The following is a 20215-nucleotide window of genomic DNA, read 5'->3' as shown; positions in this document are numbered from 1 at the left end:
ATAACCAACAGCGACTGAAGGGCCCCTGCTCCCCCCTCCCTCCCAGAACTCCACCAGAGTGCTCTGGACCTGTTTGCACTGTTGCATTGTTTATACTGTTATATTGTTACAACTATTAGTTATTAATATTATTGTAGGGTTATTCATATGTTATAGACTGTTTCCTGTATTGTTCTTATGTTCCATGTAAACCGCCCTGAGCCTCCGGGGATGGTGGTATATAAATAAATAAATAAACAAACAAACAAGCAAACAAAGCTCAAATACACTGGAATTTTATGTGGAAATTTCATAGTCTGTCTCCTACATTTCACAGTTAGAACTCACTACTTGTTTGTGTATCTGACAAGGTGAGTTGTACTTCATTAACGCTTATAGCACTCTGTATCTGTTGTGTTTTTAACCACAATACTCTTTTTGTTGTCATTGTTGTTTATGCTTTGCTTATTTGATTGTCTTTCAGAACATGTTGCAGGCCAAAACAGTGGATTCCATTTCACTTTTCTTTATGAAATGATGGACAGGTTACAATTCATACTGAGGGCATATGCATCTAGTTTGAAGGCAGTGTGTCAGCTGTAATAAATCACCCCTTCTCAATAGCAATCTTGGTTCTTCTTTCTATGGGGCACACACACTCTAAGCCCACTTGTTTTCAGTGGCTGTCTTATTTCATAAACTTTGCATAGTGTGTTATGTATATTACAGGTTTGCTTCTTCATTGAGGTTCTTCACAATTTCTTTTATGTTGCTAGACTCAAGAATGATTTGTGAGATGATTTCCATGGTGTGAAAATGTGAGATTAAGGGGTACTGAGGTTCATCTGTTGTTCCCAGACTTGATACATGGTATCTAAATACATGATCAGAATAGGTTGCCAGATCGCTCCATCCACCAGCACTGGAGGGGGGTTAGTGCTGTCAGATCCAGGCTAGGAAACACCTAGAGATTTGGGAATGGAGCTTGAGGAGGTCAGAGACCTCAGTAGGGCATAATGCCGTAGAGTCCTCCCTCCAAAGCAGCCACTCCGGGAACTGATCTCTGTTTGGAGATTAACCGTAATTTCAGGGGATCCCCAGATGCTAACTGGATTTGGCGACCCTTGTGAGGGAAGAAAGGCAGGATATACATTTTGTAAAACAAAATGAATAAATAAAATAGATATAACAGCTAATTATACTTTACAGTCATATGTGCAAAGGAATAACTTTAGCCTGGTGTTTCTGGAGAAGCAATGGACAATTCTAATACCAGCTCCCTAAAGAGAGCAATCTGCTCATTTCCCTCCTGCCAACTTTTCTCACATTCTACCTTCCCCTCAATGTTTCCTAAAGCAGATTGGAGAGAGGGAAAGATGAAGACCAGATCATACTTTGAAGCCAAACTTTTTTCTCCCTGGCATGCTAACATTTATCCCTTCCTTCCCAGGAAATTAGACCAGGATACCCATGAAGATAAGTGCACTTAATCAAAAATGCTTTATTAAAAGTGTGCTTCAATCTCACTTTCCCCTTTTCAGATAGAGAAGAGGAAAGAAAGAAGTAGGGAACAATGCCTGTGTTGGCAGGGTGTGCATTTGAGGGCGGGGGACACTCCTTCCCAGACCCCTCTTAGACCAGCCCATTGCCAACACTTATTGCTTAGCAAACTATTACAGCTTATCTTGGCTATCAATGTTACAGTATTTTTGGCTATCATTACATATAAATGTTGACTCAAAAGAAGTACATGTCCGCAGTTGCAATCAGAGCGTCATATTGTTGTTGTTGTTGTTGTTGTTGTTGTTGTTGTTGTTAGGTGCGAAATCGTGTCCGACCCATCGCAACCCCATGGACAATGATCCTCCAGGCCTTCCTGTCCTCTACCATTCCCAGAAGTCCATTTAAGTTTGCACCCACTGCTTCAGTGACTCCATCCAGCCACCTCATTCTCTGTCGTCCCCTTCTTCTTTTGCCCTCGATTGCTCCCAGCATTAGGCTCTTCTACAGGGAGTCCTTCCTTCTCATGAGGTGGCCAAAGTATTTGAGTTTCAACTTCAGGATCTGGCCTTCTAAGGAGCAGGCAGGGCTGATCTCCTCTAGGGCAGAGTCTGCACTTACTTTGTTTATTCCATTGTCAATCCTGTTGAATTCAGATCGCTTTGAACTCAGGTCTTCCTCTCTCCCCCCCCCTCCCCATTGAAACAGGAAAGTCTTCTGCACGTTAGGGAGGCTCAGAAGGTGGGGGGGAAGCCAAGCCTCTTTCTTTCTTTTCTTGGAGGGGTGGGGGAGAAGATCGAAAAAGGCAGAGGAGGGAGGAAAAATCCAGGACCGACAGAAGCTGAGAGAAATTAGGGGCTTCTCCTTTAAGGCAAGCGTGTCACATGACCAGGTGTAGCCTATCAGAGGTTCTCTACCTCGGAGCTTTCTTTCCCAAGCTGGATATTCAGGATTAAAAGCAGTCTGAGATATCGCACAATAAAGGATGGGTCACTCCGGATCAATCCTTCTTGCTGCAGAAGGAAAATTAAAATCGCCCAAAATCCAAACGGAAATCACATTCTGTGTAGAGGACAGGGACTGAATCAATCTGGGGTTGGAATAAAAGCTCCTTGCAGTTTACACCTAGGACTGACCGGTTTGTTCGCCTTGCAGTCCAAGGGACTCACAAGAGTCTTCTCCAGCACCAGAGTTCAAAAGCCTCAATTCTTTGATGCTCGGCCTTCCTTATGGTCCAACTTTCACAGCCATACATTGCAACTGGGAATACCATAGCCTTGACTAAATGCACTTTTGTTGGCAGGGTGATGTCTCTGCTTTTTAGGATGCTGTCTAGTTTTGCTACAGCTTTCCTCCCCAGGAGTAAGCGTCTTTTAATTTCTTTGCTGCAGTCCCCATCTTGGAGCCCAGGAAAATAAAATCTGTCACTATCTCCATTTCTTCCCCATCTATTTGCCAGGAATTGGGAGGGCCGGATGCCATGATCTGCGTTTTCTTGATGTTGAGTTTCAAGCCAACTTTTGCACTCTCCTCCTTCACCCGCATCAACAGGCTCTTTAGTTCCTCTTCACTTTCTAACATTAGAGTGGTATCATCTGCATATCTGAGGTTGTTGATATTTCTCCCTGCAATCTTGATCCCAATTTGTGACTCCTCTAATCCCGCCTTTCTCATGATGTGCTCCACTTACAAGTTAAATAGGGAAGGCGACTGTATACAGAGACAAATAAGATGCTCTGGTATTCCCATCTCTTTAAGAACTTGCCACAATTTGTTGTGCTCCATACAATCAAAGGCATTAGCATAGTCAATGAAGCAGAAGTAGATGTTCTTCTGGAACTCCCTAGCTTTCTCCATGATCCAGCGTATGTTGGCAATTTGATCTCTAGAGCGTCATATAGTTTCGTATATATGTGGAAATGAGAGTGTACCCCAACATACTGCATACCAGCTCTAGTACCACTAACACAGATCACTGATAAATTAATTTGATGTGTCTATGTAAATGAAATAATGTTAGAATGTTCCACACATTAATTATCCCAGTTGTCCCCAACTCCACTAACTTTTGTGTGTATAGTTGTGACGCAGTCTGCTGTGTGGACATAACATCCTTAACACTTTGCTTCCCTTATATTTGAGAAACAGGCTCCTGGGCGGAGGCTGTCTGGGGCCTGACCGGAGTATCTGGACTTTGTTTCTGGTCCCCAGAGGCCCTGCGCACCTTCTGATTAGCCAGCTCCACTCAGGCCTGTCCCCCATAAACCCAGCAGCACCGCTTCCTTCCATTTCTCTGTAGGACGTTGTTGGGGATGGAGGTGGGCTTCTGGGCAGCTTCCAGCGAGTCCTGACCGATGCACCTGCCTGCCCCGGCTTGGCCAAGCCGGGCTGGAGCAGGCCTGAAGTGTTCAGGGAGAGGGGGGAAGTGTTGGGGGAAAGGGGGCCACAGAGCTCCCTGCCCTGGCCCAGCAAAGCCTCAGCGGCCTCCAAGGGTTTGTTGGGCTGGGGCAGGCCTTTAGCATTTGGGGGGGGATGGGGGCCTTTCAATGCTGTGGGGGGAGGGGGCTACAAGGTGACAGCTGCCCAATACTTGTGGCGCTGCACAAGCGCAACTCTGAAGCTTGGTATGTTTAGCCTGGAGAGCTAAGTGGTGGTATGGTAACCATCTTCAAATACTTGAAGGGCTGTCATACAGATGATGGAGCAAAGTTGTTTTGTGTTGCCCCAGAAAACAGAACCATCCTGGGCCGTGTAAAAATCTAAGTAAATAAACAAACAAACAAATCCATGAGTTTAAATGAATTCAAAAGAATTTTTGGCTAAACATCTGGAAGAAGTTACTTACAGTTAGAACGGTTTCTTAGTGAAACAGACTGTCTTTGGAGGTGGTGAGTTCTTCTTCTTTGGAAGTTTTTAAGCAAAGGTTAGAAATGCTGACAGAAATGCAGATTTTATGAACTTAGGCAGATTGTGAGTGGGTGGGCAGAAAGGGATGTGCCAGTGTTTGTCTCTTGTGGTCCTTCCTTGTATATCAGGGAATTGCTAATTGCTGCTGTGGGATGGTAGGTGAATTTCCTCACCCGCCCCCAATTCATCCGCCCCTGATTTATGCACTGGGAACTTCACTGCCCTAGCTCCCGTGCAGGAGCACAAATTGGGGGCAGATGAGGCACACCAGGCCAAATGCCCCCCCCATGTGGGTACAGGAAGAGGTGGGGCAACCTGCCATGACTAAAACTCCAGCCTGCAGTCTGGCATGAAACCTCCAGTGCGTAAATGGTCCAGGCTAGGCTGGATTCTGGAGATTGTGGGGGATCATTTGGGCATGAAATTGGGGTCACTGTGGGTAGGCAGGTAGTTGTGAGTTCCTGCCCTGTATAGGGGGTTGTGCTAGATGACCCTGGAGGTCCCTTCCAACTCTATGATTCTGTGATGATAAAGGGTATTATTTTTAAAAATGATCAACTTTGTAGAGAACGTTTGTTGTCACAGCCAGTGATAAATTCAGCTTCATGCATTATTTACTAGCAGTAAGCTCAGAATTGACAAAAGAATAATACTGTAGTAATGCACACAACTCACAGTTAAGGCATGCACTCTCATAAGATGGTTAGTGGTGGCAACTGTCTTTAACAGTTGAAGAGAAAACAAGTTTATCACTCACTGTCAGTCATAGCAGCAGATTAGAACCTTTTCATTCAACAACAGCATAGCTCTGATTAGCAGATGGTGGGACAAACTACCAAGGACAGCAATCACCATCCTTGTTTGCAGAAACAAAATGCTAATCTAGATTGACCTTTGGCCTAGCAGGGCAATTTGTGTGCTGTTAATGGCAAGACTGTGATGCCAGCACAATGCCCCAAGCTTGTTTGTTCCTGTATTTATTGACGTTTTTCCTATACCACTTCTACAGAAAAAAATGTTCTAAATGGTTTACAGACCATAACAATGCTATATAATGCAGACCATAGCTAAGCTGCAATATCATGTCTTGGTGATCAGTCTTTCTCCTTGGCATTTAGTAGTCATTATTACCACCTCCTTGTTGGCATAGTGAGTCACAGAAATTGACTTAATAATGGCTGCCATGCTCATGTTCCATTGGGCTCCAGCTGAGCACTCTTCACTATACGTCAGTTATGGTTTCCTCCTCTTCTCTTCCACGTCACTGTTGTAATAGCTCTATTATTCTCTAACAACTATTTGCGCAGTTTAGTCAGTTTGTCAGTTCGTTTCATTTCATCCTCAGCATTTCAAAAGTAGCGTCCATTCATTGTGCATGCTGTTTCACCCTGCCTATCAACTGCATTCACATGTGCCTCCCATTCAGAGTACCAGCAGTGTTACGTGGCTTCTAAAATATACCCTTCCTTCCTTCCTTCCTCCTGCTGACACATAGTCAAGCATATTGCCGTCAGTCTAATTGCAAAAGCTGCTTTTAGGCATTACTGCATTGTTGGGATTTTTTTTTGGGGGGGGGGTAGGATTCATTTGCTCACGGCAATATCCCTGCATGTGGAGGTTTGCATATCCACCAAAAATTATTTTTAAGGTACTGTCCCAGTATCTCAATCAATGATTCCCAGGTCAGCTCACAAATGGAGGCAATAGGTCCCAGACAATGCATAAAGCGTGTCTGTTTTGGTTTGCCTCCTGTTATTACAAACACTGTGGAAATGAACGTCTTTTCTCCTCTGTGTGAATGTAATTCAGAATGCACATTTCAGCAATATGTATTTTCTTTTTGTCCAGTGGACTGACTTTAGTTGCAAGAAGGAGAGAGCAAATGAGACAAGGAGCAAGAGGTCATTGCTCTGATTCTTCAGTGTATATTGAAGTTCAGGCACTGTTTTAAGTCAGCCTCTGTACACACTCATAGGCAGGATATTATCTCATTACTCTTTAATAAGAACTCTCTCTCTCTCTCTCTCTCTCTCTCTCTCTCTCTCTCTCTCTCTCTCTCTCTCTGCAGCAGTAAACAATCAGAACTCTATATTCTCAGATGCATTATCACTCTGAAACCTTTTCAAGCAGTGCGAATTAATAACTGCCTCCCACACACTATCTCCAAAAGTTATTTCTCTCCAGTTGTGCAGCTTGTGTTAATACAGTCCTCCTCTGCCCCACCCCATGCACATATTTATAACAGCTTTTTAAACCGATTGTCTCTTCTGGACTATTTATCACATTCTGATTTACTGCTATTGACACTGGCCATAAGTTTTCTTGCCAAGATGAATGAATGAAAATGTTCTCAGGCAACCAGAATATTTGTTAGCACATGGGAAAGTCTTTGCTTCTTTAAAGAAAAAGTTTCTATCGCATGTGGTTGCTGAGGAAAATCTTGAAATTGGGATCACAGTCTGTGACATAAGCTTCTGATGTCCAGTTGGCAAGGTCAAAACCCAGTCCTGGAATATGGGAGGTTTGTGGATAAATACTCTGTCAGATGGATAGGGTTATTTTTCCGCTCCCAGTCTGCCGGTTCATGGTGGCTAGCAATAGTGAAAAATACAATAGAACAGTAAAAAAATGAAAACTCAGAATCCCAACCCTAACAATCATAGCCAAATCTTCCCCATCAATCCCGATCAACCAAGCTACTGGATCATGGGTGCAAACCAACTGGTTTCTGAGCAACACAGCAGAATTCCCTCAGTGGATCTCTATAGTGAAAGTTTGGGCAACTAAATAATATCATGGCAATATCACTGATCTCTAGAACTGATGAAGCTGGGTGAAATCCAGAGAGATTCACTCTGCTATGGAGGTGAGTTTGTGACTTTGAGCCAGTCATTCTCCCTGCCACCATTTTATCCTCACAATTATAACACTGTGAGATCGATTAGGTAAGACTGGCCCAGAGTGACTCAGAAAGCTTCCATGGCAAAGTGGGAATATGAGCCTGGATCTCCAAGATCCTAGGCCAACACTCGTAAGAAAATCCAGGTTTAAACCAGTGGTCCATCTAGTCCAACATCCTTTTTCACACATCTGCCCTGGAAGGTTAAACAAACAGGTCATCGAGATCAGTCCCTTCCTCTGCTACTTTCCTGAGCTGTATGGGAGAGTCAATGTTTGCTATCTCTGTAGATGGAGGCACATTTCAGTTACCATGACTGGCTCCCAGTGATTGACCTCGCTTTCATGAATCTGTCTAAAATTGAAGATTTATTGTTTCAATAGGCATCGACTTCCACTTACCATCACTGAACATCATTTGGCATGTTGTTGCTCACTCAATTTAGAGAGATCTTCCTGGAACTTTTCACTATGCCAGGTCATTTCTATGGCTTTTCCAGTTTCCTGGAAAATTACATCCCTCAGGTATGGTTTAGTAAATGGTACAGGAGGCTCTACTCAAGAAAACATATGACAGCTACATACAAGCAAGTTTTAATCTTTGCCTTTGGGGATTAAACGTACTCTGTGTAACTGCTATGTTATTTAATAAAGTTTTATCCATCACCAAATTTTATGGGGAAAAACAGATAGAAATATTTTATGTCTGCAAATATTTTATGTCTGCATCCCTTCACCTACCGAAGGAAGGTAAGGGCTTTTGTTGCTGTTAGGTGCAAAGTTGTGTCCGACCCATCGCGACCCCATGGACATTGATCGGCCAGGCCTTCCTGTCCTCTACCATTCCCCGGAGTCCATTTAAGTTTGCACTGACTGCTTCAGTGACTCCATCCAGCCACCTCATTCTCTGTCGTCCCCTTCTTCTTTTGCCCTCAATCGCTCTCAGAATTAGGCTCTTCTCCAGGGAGTCCTTCCTTCTCATGAGGTGGCCAAAGTATTTGAGTTTCATCTTCAGGATCTGGCCTTCTAAGGAGCAGGCAGGGCTGATCTCCTCTAGCACTGACCGGTTTGTTCGCCTTGCAGTCCAAGGGACTTGCAAGAGTCTTCTCCAGCACCAGAGTTCTAAAGCCTCAATTCTTTAACGCTCGGCCTTCCTTATGGTCCAACTTTCGCAGCCATACATTGCAACTGGGAATACCATAGCCTTGACTAAATGCACTTTTGTTGGCAGGGTGATGTCTCTGCTTTTTAGGATGCTGTCTAGATTTGTCATAGCTTTTCTCCCCAGGAGCAAGCATCTTTTAATTTTTTTGCTGCAGTCCCCATCTGCAGTGATCTTGGAGCCCAGGAAAATAAAATCTGCCACTACCTCCATTTCTTCCCCATCTATTTGCCAGGAATTGAGAGGGCTGGATGCCATGATCTTTGTTTTCTTGATGTTGAGTTTCAAGCCAACTTTTGCACTCTCCTCCTTCACCCGCATCAACAGGCTCTTTAGTTCCTCTACACTTTCTGCCATTAGAGTAAGGGCTTTACTGCATGTTATATTATCCTCATGTCTTCCCAAGCCCACAATGAGAACTCCTGATCAGAAGTGCCTTGCATGTTTCATGGACAGAATTCAGTTCTTAGGTGCACATATGGAAAGGGGCCAGCTTAGTGTCATGGTTAAGAATGGCAGCTTCTAATCTGGAGAGCTGGGTTTGATTCCCTGCTCGTCCACATGCAGCCAGGTTGGTGACTTTGGGCTAGTCACAGTTCCTTCCTTCTGTTAGAACAGTGGTTCTCAACCTGGGGGTCAGGACCCTTCGGGGGTCGAACGGCCTTTCAGAGGGGTTGCAGCAGGGCAAGCAGTTTGGCCGGGGGGAGGGGCATTGCTACTGTTGCCACTCCTCCTGCAGGTGCCTGCACTCAGCCTTCAGCCACTCCAGCACAGCACAATCTCCCGCCAGGCGCTCCAGGTGGTGGCGCAGCTTGGCAGAACAAGAGGCAGAACTGAACTGAGAAACCCCAGAAAAAAAACAATTTCTATACAATGGATGAACAATGGATCTTCACACCCCTGGACAGTTTCAGTTTAATTTCTGTGAAAGAACACTTGCATAATTGTATGGATGGGGGTCACCACAACATGAGGAACTGTATTAAAGGGTTGCAGCTGTGAAAAGTGGAGTATAAAAAGCAACGCTTCTTCTTAAGCCATCTTTCTGCACAGTTTCCCCAACCTGAAATAGCCCCAGCAATTATGCTACTCAATGCAGAAATCTATGTATAGCCATTAGTATATGTAAGTTTCCACAGTGGGGCAAATAGTGGTCTTTGGAGCTGGACAATTGTTGGGGGAAAAACATAAGCCGCTTTTCCCACATGCCATAGCCATGATCTAAATTAGCCCCCTCATGAGCCTCAACATTTTGGTTCAGATTTTAACATTGGTAAAGTGGGACAACATTGATCGGAGCGGGTGGGGGAGCTTCTTGATTAAAAATTTGGTCTATATGGAGCAACAAAAAGTTTTATAGAAAGCAAAAATAGTATTGGCTGTTTTTTCTGCTGTTGTTTTGTTTCACCATGTTTTTTCTTATTTTGTTAGAACAGTGATTCATCCTTTATCTAAACCACTTTGATTTTGTTTCTGTACTTAATAATTAACTATCTTTGCTTTCTTCTGATAATTCTTTCTTCTTTCCATGTGTTGTACAGAATGGGGATGGGGATTAGTATCTTTCATGGAAAAGATTCATTATTCACTTGGCATATTCTAAATGCAGTGAATTATGACACATTGCCTGCTACTCTTTCTCCAGGAGTGGAGCCCATGCTGCTTCCCTGACATTCAGATGAAATATTCAGGTGTGCTTTCAAAACAACACCAACACTTGCCTGTCCCTAGAGTTGCCAACTTCCAGGTGGTGGCTGGAGATCTCCCGTTATTACAATTGCTCTCCAGGCAACAGAGACCAGTTCACCAAGAGAAATTGGCCACTTTGGAGATGAACTCCATGGTGTTATACCCCTTAGTCCCTCCCTCATCCGCACCCCCTCAGACTCCACCCTAAAATTTTCCAGGTGTTTTCCAAACTGGAGCTGGCAACCCTATTTGTCCTTTATGCTTATACTGGAAGATTTTTTAAAGTGTATTCTAAAGGTTTTGCCTCTTTATCTGCTACAGCATGAAGTGCACATTCCAGAAGAAAATGATCTCCCACGGAAATAAACTGAAACTTTGATTTGTTAAAGCACTTGGACTTGTCTGTCTTTAATACTAGTGAGACAATAATGACAAAGTCAGGGATGCCATTTCTTGCCCTTTCAATTTATTGCAACTTGAAAATCATGCTGTGCCCAGTATCATAGGGCAGTGGTCCCCAACCCCCGGGTTGCGGCCCGGTGCCGGGCTGCGAAGGCCTTGGTGCTGGGCCGCGGCTCCCTCTTCCCGCCCCCCCCCCCACAGCGAGAAGCTCGCCAGGCTGCGAGCAAATCGGCCGCTGAAGCGGCCGATCAGCTTGCGGCCTGGCAAGCTTCTTGCTTTGGGAGGGGGCGGGAAGAGAAGCTTGCCGGGCCGCAAGCTAATCAGCTGCTTCGGCGGCTGATTTCCTTGCGGCCTGGAGGGGCAGGGAGAGGGAGCCGCAGGGGCGCAAACACGCACGCACGGCAAGTCCACGTGTGCGCGTTTGCGCCGGGGCTGCCACGCACACGCGGGGCCCCGGGTCACCCTCTCCCCGCACCCCGGCGCAGCAGTCCACAGCCTGACAAAGGTTGTGGACCACTGCCATAGGGTTTTATCCAGTACAATCTGCTGCACATCCTACTTTCCATTTTAAGACTGCAATGATAACGTTTGGGCTTTCCACTGAAATTACTTCTCTTTCTCTTTGACTATACTGAATATCCAGTATGGTTGGCCCTAACAAAAGGTATTATACAACTTTTGATTTTGGAATTTGCAAAAGAATTCTCTTCTCTATGAAAAATCTTGATGTCACATATGCAATAATGAATATGCTTGTTAGCTACTACCATCAGTGTTAATCAGCTGGGTCTCCCTATGTCAAAATAATGTGTATCTTGGGATATCTAAACTGGGCAAATCACAGTTCAAACTTCCTCTTAATATTTGCCTTTTACAATAGTTGCCATTGCCAGGTCCTAAACAGAATCAGTTCAGCAGTTTAGTAGGAGAGAAGCTTCATTTAGCATATGCAGTTGAAGCAAATTGTGATAATCTCTAATTATGTGACTGAAGATCCCTTCATTAACATATCAATAAGAACCAAAGATGCATTCATTCATTATGTAAATTGCTTTCTTCTTCCATTCCATCCAAAAACCTAATGGAAGAAACCTCTCACAACCACAGATTTTCTTGCCGAGGAATCTCTGTGCCTTGAATCATCACTACCCCTTCCCAGTTTCTCCCTGTAACACTGTCCTTCAAGCTGCCCCCATTCATCTGGCAGCAACTTCCGTCCTTCCTTCCTTCCTTCCTTCCTTCCTTCCTTCCTTCCTTCCTTCCTTCCTTCCTTCCTTCCTTCCTTCGATTCAAGGCGGATTACCTATAACTATGAGTATATAAATAAAAGTCGCAAGGGCTCCTGGGAGGAGTTTGGTGTTAATGGATATAGGCCAATTAGGTCGCTCATTGGAGCCTGTACACCTCTGATTCGTCATCCATCCAGTGGCTACCCAATCAAAATAGAACTCCCACCCCTAACTGTCTCTTCACAGTTCTGTTGCTTCGTCAAAGTCCCAAGCCACTCAGATGCCTGCCCACAGTGAGTGAGCTGACAGGATTGCGTGGGGGCCCTTCAACTTCAGACTGACCCCCAGCGCCTTCTCCCCTCTCCTGAAAAGCCCCAACAAAGCCTTCGCTGGCTTTTTTGAGGCGGGGGGGGGTGGAACTGACAGCTCCCCAGCATCTCCTTCCCCCTCCCCCCAAAAAAGGAAACTGGATGTTTGGAAGGGTAAACTCTCTGGTACTATAATTGGGGATGCCACTCTCCAGGTGGGACCTGGGGATCCCCTAGAATTAGAGCTACAAACTAAAGAGATCAGTGTATTTATGACTTCATTTGCCGCCCACATGGGTACTCTTCTAGAACTAAAAGTGACAAGATAGGCCGGGGAGGGTGAATAGGTACAGACAGGGTCTGCATTACCTCGCATCTCTGAAAATATACTCTCTTGAGCCTCTCCAAAACAATGTCCTGGTTTTTCATCTGCAGAAGCAGGACAGTAGAGTACAAGTGAATCTGAGTCTTTAGCATGTATATAAACTGAACTTTCTGGTAGATGCCAGCTATTTAAGATTTAAAAAATGATAGACTGCTAGAAAAGAGAGTCACCCGTATGACTATGGCATCTAATTCAATAAACTATTTCCTGTAATGGGTGTTTATTTCCTCAGGTTTAAGAATATGTCTGTGGAAGACTTAAGAATATATCTATGGGGATATAGAGAGGATAAACCACTCTATAACAGCTCTGAACCCTTTTGTGCATGTTGTCTCTCTTAGCACTTGGTGCTGTTAAATCCAAGTTTAACCAAGAGCCAAGAGCCAGTTTGGTGTAGTGGTTAGGAGTGCGGACTTCTAATCTGGCAGGTTCGATTCTGCGCTCCAGGAGAGGAATGGGAAGGTGACTGTAAGCTGCTTTGAGCCTCCTTCAGGAAAAGCGGCATATAAGAACCAACTCTTCTTCTTCAATATATATATTTATATAAACTATGGTTCTAACTCATTTATAACAGTTTATGCACTGGGAACTTCAGTGTCCCAGCTCCCATGCAGGAGCACAAATTGGAGGCGGATGAGGTGCCCCAGGCCATGTGTTCCCCCATGTGGGTGCAGGAAGAGGTGGGGCAACCTGCTATGACTAAAACTCCAGCCTGCAGGCTGGCATGAAACCTACAGTGCATAAACGGTCTATGTGATGCTTTATGTGGATACTAGATATAAAGCCTGCTGTGGCCAAAATACAGCCTATACTAGATATTAAGCCTGCTGTGGCCAAAATACAGCGGGCCCTAGCATGATGGGTGGGTGAAGGGATGTGGAAAAGGAAGGAGGAAAAGGAGAAAGAGAGACAGAAAGACAGAAAGAAAGGAAGATAGAGACAGAAGAAGAGGGAGAGAAACAGGTAGGCAGAAAGAGGCAGATGGAAGAGAGGGAGGAAGGGAGGGACAAAGGGAATGCTTGGAGGAAGGGAAGGACAAAGGGAATGCTGGGAGGAAGGGAGGAACAGAGGAAGGTAGGTGGCCTTGGGACCTCCTGCTGGGGCCAGGGGCAGGCTCGGCTGCCCCAGGGCCCGGCAGAAGGCTTGGGAAGGCGGCGGCAGGCTTTGAGGCCTACTGCCAGGCCGAGGAGCAGTCTCGGCTGCCCCAGGGCCTGGCAGAAGGCTCCGGACGGGGGCGGCAGGCTTTGAGGCCTACTGCCGGGCCGAGGAGCAGTCTCGGCTGCCCCAGGGCCTGGCAGAAGGCTCCGGACGGGGGCGGCAGGCTTTGAGGCCTACTGCCGGGCCGAGGAGCAGTCTCGGCTGCCCCAGGGCCCGGCAGAAGGCTCGGGACCGCGGGAGTGGGCTTTGTGGCCTTCTGGCGGGGCCAAGGGCAGGCGAGCCTGCCTCAGGGTCCGGCAGAAGGCTCCGTGGGCGAGGGGAAGCCAGCTGGAGGACTGGGGAAGGCTTCTTCTTCTGAGTGGTGACTCTCCGGCCGGGCCAGGCGAGGCTGGGCCAACCAGCCAATGGGAGCCGCGCTTTGCTTTGGCTGCTTGGCCCCCGAGCAAAGCGGCTCCTGATTGGGCCCTCCGAGTTTTTATCACGGACAGGGCCCGCCCTAACTCCTCCCCACCAGCCCTTACTCCTTTATTCTTCCCGCTCCTCCGGAGCGGGGGGGAGGTTTAAAGATAAGCAAAGCAATAGTTCCCAAAGGGATAGGCAGACTGAACTCCAGATTGACTTACACGTATAAATTCATAGCTTAAACAAATTTTTAAAATACAGTGATTGTCAAGTGTTGTTTGTGGATGGAACTATACAGAATACATATTAGATGAGGTTTCTAGTCTCTGTATAGATATGAACCCAAACTTGTGAAGCAATGGACATCTTTAAGAAATTCCCAAAGGTGGGTTCCCTTCCTTGTTTGCAGTTAAAGAAGAGGTAAGATAAATGCTATATATATATGTATATGAAGTCAAGGTCTCAGTTTAATAATTTGTGAAATAAGAGTGATCCATCCACATTCATATACAAAATTCTTCTCTATTTAAGGCTCTATTTAATAGTTTCAGAAATCGCTGCATAAATCTTTCGCCCACTTAGCACTGATGTAAACATAATGAATCCTTGTAATATGTTTTGAAATAAATACAGAATAAAGGTTAATTGTTATTGCTATCAGATCTTCTTAATATTTGTGTGGGCTTTTGCTGCTAGCAAATCCATTGGACAATTTATAGCTTTCCCTGAAGAAGCTTGATATTATTTCATATGTCATCAACAAATGACAATGAGATTACAAACAGGACCACAGTTTAACGAAACCAAAAATGAACAACCGCTGTGAAAGAAAAATGCTACATTTTAATAATAATTACACAGAATTACACATCATTCTTACAAATGAGATTATTATAGAGTTCAGTATGATACCATGGCATAAATGTAGGAAGGCCGTTAACCTACTAATACTACAGGATCAGCTTCTATTTTCTGAAAGTACAGCTCTAAAAATTACACAGCTGAATGGAATTTAAGTATTCTATAACAGTGGTCCGCAACCTTTGTCAGGCTGCGGACCGCTGCGCCGGGGTGCGGGGAGAGGGCGACCCGGGGCCCCGCGCGTGCGCGGCAGCCCCGGCGCAAACATGCATGCGTGGACTTGCCGTGTGTGCGTGTTTGCGCCGCTGGCATGCCGGCGGCTGCGGCTCCCTCTCCCCGCCCCTCCAGGCCGCAAGGAAATCGGCCGCTGAAGTGGCCGATTAGCTTGTGGCCCGGCAAGCTTCTCTTCCCGCCCCCTCCCAAAGCAAGAAGCTTGCCGGGCCGCAAGCTGATCGGCTGCTTCGGTGAGCTTCTCGCTGTGGGGGGGGCGGGAAGAGGGAGCTGCGGCCCAGCGCCGAGGCCTTCGTTGCCCGACACCGGGCCGCGGCCCAGGGGTTGGGGACCACTGTTCTATAACATCATAAAGTTTAATATTGAGTTATACCTTTTATTAATCACTAGAGCCATCTTGGTGTAGTGGTTAAGAGTGCGGACTTCTAATCTGGCAAGCTGGGTTCGATTCTGCACTCCCCCACATGCAGCCTGTTGGGTGATCCACAGCACTGATAAAGCTGTTCTGACTGAGCAGTAATATCAGGGCTCTCTCAGCCTCACCCACCTCACAGGTTGTCTGTTCTGGGGAGAGGAAAGGGAAGGTGAGACTCCTTCAGGTAGAGAAAAGCGACATATAGGAACAAACTCTTCTTCTTCTAGTAGTAAAACTCATTACATTCTGTAATGTAACGGGCACTAGCTCATGGTTTGGTGTGGGTTTAGTGCCTCACTTGGAAGCTGGCAAGCCTAAGAGGAGGTCTCTATGTGCACAGTAGTCTTGACCCCAGTCAGGTTTATGTATACCTAGGTAGTGTGGAATTTCAGAACATGAACCTACAACCATCTGGCAACCTTACCTCCTCATTGCAATGTTTTCTTAATCTGAAATATGTTAGGAAGCGGAGTGCCATGTGGCTGGTTAAGTGGCTATGGAGGCATTATACACTTATGAAGCCCTACTTCCAAACCTCAAGGAATATTTCCAGACCAGGGACAGCCAACCTCCAGCTGGGGCCTGGAGATCTCCTGGAATTGCTGCTCTTCTGCAGACTATAAAGATCAGCTCTGCAGGCAAAAATGGCTGCTTTGGAGGGGTGACTCTAACATTGTACCCCATTGAGGTTTAGGGATGCCATCTTCCAGGTGGATTCTAAGGATCCCCTGGAAGTACCGTTCATCTCCAGGAAGTTAGGCTGAAGGGAAAGTTCTTTCCCCTCACATGCGTACTTTCAAAAGAAATACACGTGGCCACAGTCACCCCTTGGCTAGAACAGTCTGTTGCTTGGCTGGTGATTTCTGCCCTTCTGAGGCCTAGTGCTGGCAAATCCAGTTCCTGTTCTCCCCAAGGCCAAGTCGTTACCTAATAAAAGTGAATCACCTAGTTCCCCCTAAAGTCTCACTGTCTACTTTTCTGTAAAGCTAACTCCACTTGAAATTCTGGGCCACTTATGCCTTTGATTTTGTACAACCTTCCAAGTAAATACTGATTTTTATTTACCAGGCCAAGCTTAAGAAAAGTCACTTCAGTTCCTATGTCTCTTCAGCCATTTACTTGTTCACCATTTATAGTTTTGGGCTGTAAATATTCTTTATTAAGATCTTCCTGCACTTTCCAGACTCACAGGACCCATGCTGGTCTGTCTGTCTGCCCCCCAAAATACAAACAGTTGCTAATAAGGGCTGGCCAAAGCCCATAGTCCAGGAAGGACACACCAGCACCATTCCCCCTCAACTGCAGTCTGCAAGGATCTACCATCATCTCTACTAATGCTGCTCATCTTTAGATTATAATGATAAGCTCTGCAGAGAAAAATGGCTACTTTGAAGGGTAGACTGAGGCAGTGTACCATTTTAAGGCCCTCCTCCAGACCTCCGAGAATATTTCCAACCCAGGGGTAGCCAACCTACAGTTCATCTCCAGACTTGCGGTCTCCTGTTTAGATTAGTGGGGTTCAATAGATATGATTCGAGGTGATACCGTGAGGGGCGGTTTATGTGCAGTGGGTCTTTGTGTGGTTCCGGGTGCGTGGTTGTGCTTGGGTGCGGACAACCCCTTCCATCGGCGGCTAGACCTCCGGCAAGCGGAGTCGCCGTCCGCCGTTCATTTTAAAAAACTTCCCGCTGAGCGTACCAACGAACGTTCGCCGCTCGCAGTCTCCTGTTTAGATTACAGGGGTGCAATAGAAATGATTCGAGGTGATATCATGAGGGGCGGTTTATGTGTAGTGGGTCTTTGTGTGGTTCCGGGTGCGTGGTTGTGCTTGGGTGCGGACAACCCCTTCCATCGGCGGCTAGACCTCCGGCAAGCGGAGTCGCCGTCCACGGTTCATTTTAAAAAACTTCCCGCTGAGCGTGCCAACGAACGTTCGCCAGTTACATGTCATTGATTTATGCTTTGGTTGGTGAATATTATTGGGGAACTGTCGCGTACCGCTGCACTTGCTCTCGGTTTTAGACCGGCATGCGTTTTTGTAATGGCGGACATTTCAGTAAAATGGCTCCCGCTGCATGTTCAAACTGCTCTTCTCGCGTGTGGACGAATCAGCGCATGCGAGAAGTCAAACAACAAGGGCGCTAATCTGGCCATTAGGAGCAGATCCTGTTCCCGCGCGAGGAGTTTTGAACGTGACATGTGACCTCATGTGGCCAATGTGCGTGTCCCCTACTGCCCTCCACCAATCAGGAGCCGGCTAGTCCCTTTGTCTTTGTGTGCGGGAAGGTATATGATCCGTTGCACCCTGCACCTCGCACCTCCATTTTGCTCAGCTACTCGCGAAGGCACCATGGAATCTTCTTCGCAAGCGTCGTCCGTCCCTGCGACCGGCCGTGGGCCAACATGGAGGGACGCGGAGATCAGGGACCTGATCGCGATTTTCTCGGAAGAGAAAATCCAGGACGCCTTCCAGTCCTCGCACAGGAATCGGGAGGTCTTTGAACAAGTGGCCATCAAGATGCGCGCCCTGGGCCACAACAGGACCGGCCTTGAATGCCGGTCAAAAACTAAAACAATGCGGGCGGAGTATATGCGTGCCGTGAACCATAATAAGGGTTCCGGCAACGAGAAGGTGACCTGCCCCTACTTTGAGGAGCAGCGCCTGCTGTACGGCGACGGGGAAGGAGCCGGCAGGCCGAAGCGCGTCGGGAGGAGCCTTAAGGTGGTTCGGAAGCCGGCTGCCCCGGTCGAGGAACCACCCGCTGAGGAGGATCCCGGCGAGGGCACCTCGTCCACCGTCCGGCCTCCACCCCCCGTCCAGCAACGAGCTGCGGACATGGTCACGCTGGACCTAATGGCCATCGCTCCTGGGGAGCCAGAGGAGGTTCCTCAGCAAACGCCCCTTGCCTCCGGTAAGCACTTTTATTTTAATTTTATATTTCATTTTTAGCAACTGTGTGTTCTGACGTTTGGGAACCGTTTTCTCGTGTGTTCGTTGCAACGCATAATATGCTAGGATGTTTGTGGATTGCTTTTGGTGGATTTTTAAAACGGTTGTGTTTAACCAACAACCCAAACAGTTTTGCAGCATGCCTCAGCCATAGGCCTTCTGCAGTGATTTAGCCACTACTTTGGGAGCATGCTGTGTGGTTCAGGTTGTATGCTTGCTCCTTTTTCACTATTGTATGCCTTGTGTTCGTTGCAAAGCATAATATGCCAGCCTGTTTGTGGCTTGCTTGCTATGGTGGCTTTTTAAAACGGTACTGCTTAACCAACAACCAAAAAAGTTTTGCAGCATGCCTCAGCCATAGGCCTTCTGCAGTGCTTTAGCCACTACTTTGGGAGCTTGCTGTGTGGTTCAGGTTGTATGCTTGCTCCTTTTTCACTATTTTCTGCTCTTGTCCACAGAGACACAGATGCCTGGGACGGTGGTCCTCGAGACCCCAGCAGCGGTGGCCGAGGACAGTGATTCTGGGGCGTCAACAAATGTTGGTAAGTATCAGTTGCAATAAGGGGGGGGGGTTAACTGCTTTGTGCTTTTCTGTTTGTGCAGGGCAGCAGCACTGCTAGGAGAAAGAAGAGAGTCCATCAACGCTGCTGCTTTAGGGTTTGAAGCTTGCTTTGCCACACTTTGGTCAGAAATCATGTTTTTTTTTCCTTTTTGCAGATTTCATACCCGGGACGCAGGAGGAGGAGGAGCGTGGGGTGGCTGGACCTCCTGCCCTGCGCAGACGGATACAGATCCAAGATGGTGAGCGTGCATGAACTGTTCCTTTCGAGCCATGGCTGCAGGACAATTTCGCAAGCCACTAACCGTGTGCTTCCTTTTCATTTTTGTGCTCCCCTGGCATTGTTTTGAGTCTTGGTTTAACAATATGTAACCAAGAAAGGCCACCATGGGCAAACAAACAATAACTATGTGCTCCCCTGGCATTGTTTTGAGTCTTGGTTTCACAATATGTAACCAAGAAAGGCCACCATGGGCAAACAAACAATAACTATGTGCTCCCCTGGCATTGTTTTGAGTCTTGGTTTCACAATATGTAACCAAGAAAGGCCACCATGTGCACCAGAGTGGGCTTTGACTGTCTCGATGGTACTAACAGTTCTGTTTCTCATTTTTTGCCAACAGAGGTCCTTTCAGAAGACGATGAGCCAGCCGGCTCACCACCTAGAGGTGCTCTCCAAGCAGAGGAGAGGCTGGCGAGGGAACGCGGCAGGCTGCGGCGCGTCTCCGTCTTAACTAGTGTGGGAGAAAGGATCCTCGAGCACTGCCAGGAGGAGTCCAGGCGTGCCGCTGCCGCAGACCAGGCGATGCTCTCCCTCGTGGCCCAGGAGGGAAAAAAATTGCGGGCAATCCTTAGGGAGTCGAACCAATCCCTACGCGAAGGCGTGGAGGAGGTGAGACTGATAAGGAGGCTGATGGAGAGGGCAGTCGCGGTTATGGAGATGGCCAACCCTCCTCAGATTACCGTGCACGTCCCCCCCCCCACCCACACCTACCCCACCACCTCCAGCACCCACCCCACCCACCCCGTCTCAGAATGCCTCGACCCAAACGAGAAGGAGGACTGTTCTCGGGAAGAGAATAGTTAAACCTGCGGACAAGTTCTCCCCCTCCTAGTTCGGACCACTTTGTCTATTTAACGTTATCTGTGTTTGCTGTTGTCTGTTAAATAAAGTTTATAT

At 46.9% G+C, this 20215-nt stretch overlaps 1 protein-coding gene across 3 annotated transcripts in view; it reads left to right on the top strand.

Moving 5' to 3' along the window:
* The window catches only part of BSN (bassoon presynaptic cytomatrix protein), a 373610-nt gene that overhangs the window by 236622 nt on the left and 116773 nt on the right, over positions 1–20215 (top strand). The gene's annotated exons all lie outside the window — the stretch shown is intronic.

Source organism: Paroedura picta, chromosome 3, assembly GCF_049243985.1.
Source record: "Paroedura picta isolate Pp20150507F chromosome 3, Ppicta_v3.0, whole genome shotgun sequence".
Lineage (NCBI taxonomy): Eukaryota > Metazoa > Chordata > Lepidosauria > Squamata > Gekkonidae > Paroedura > Paroedura picta.
This window is presented reverse-complemented; position numbering and strand designations above follow the sequence as displayed.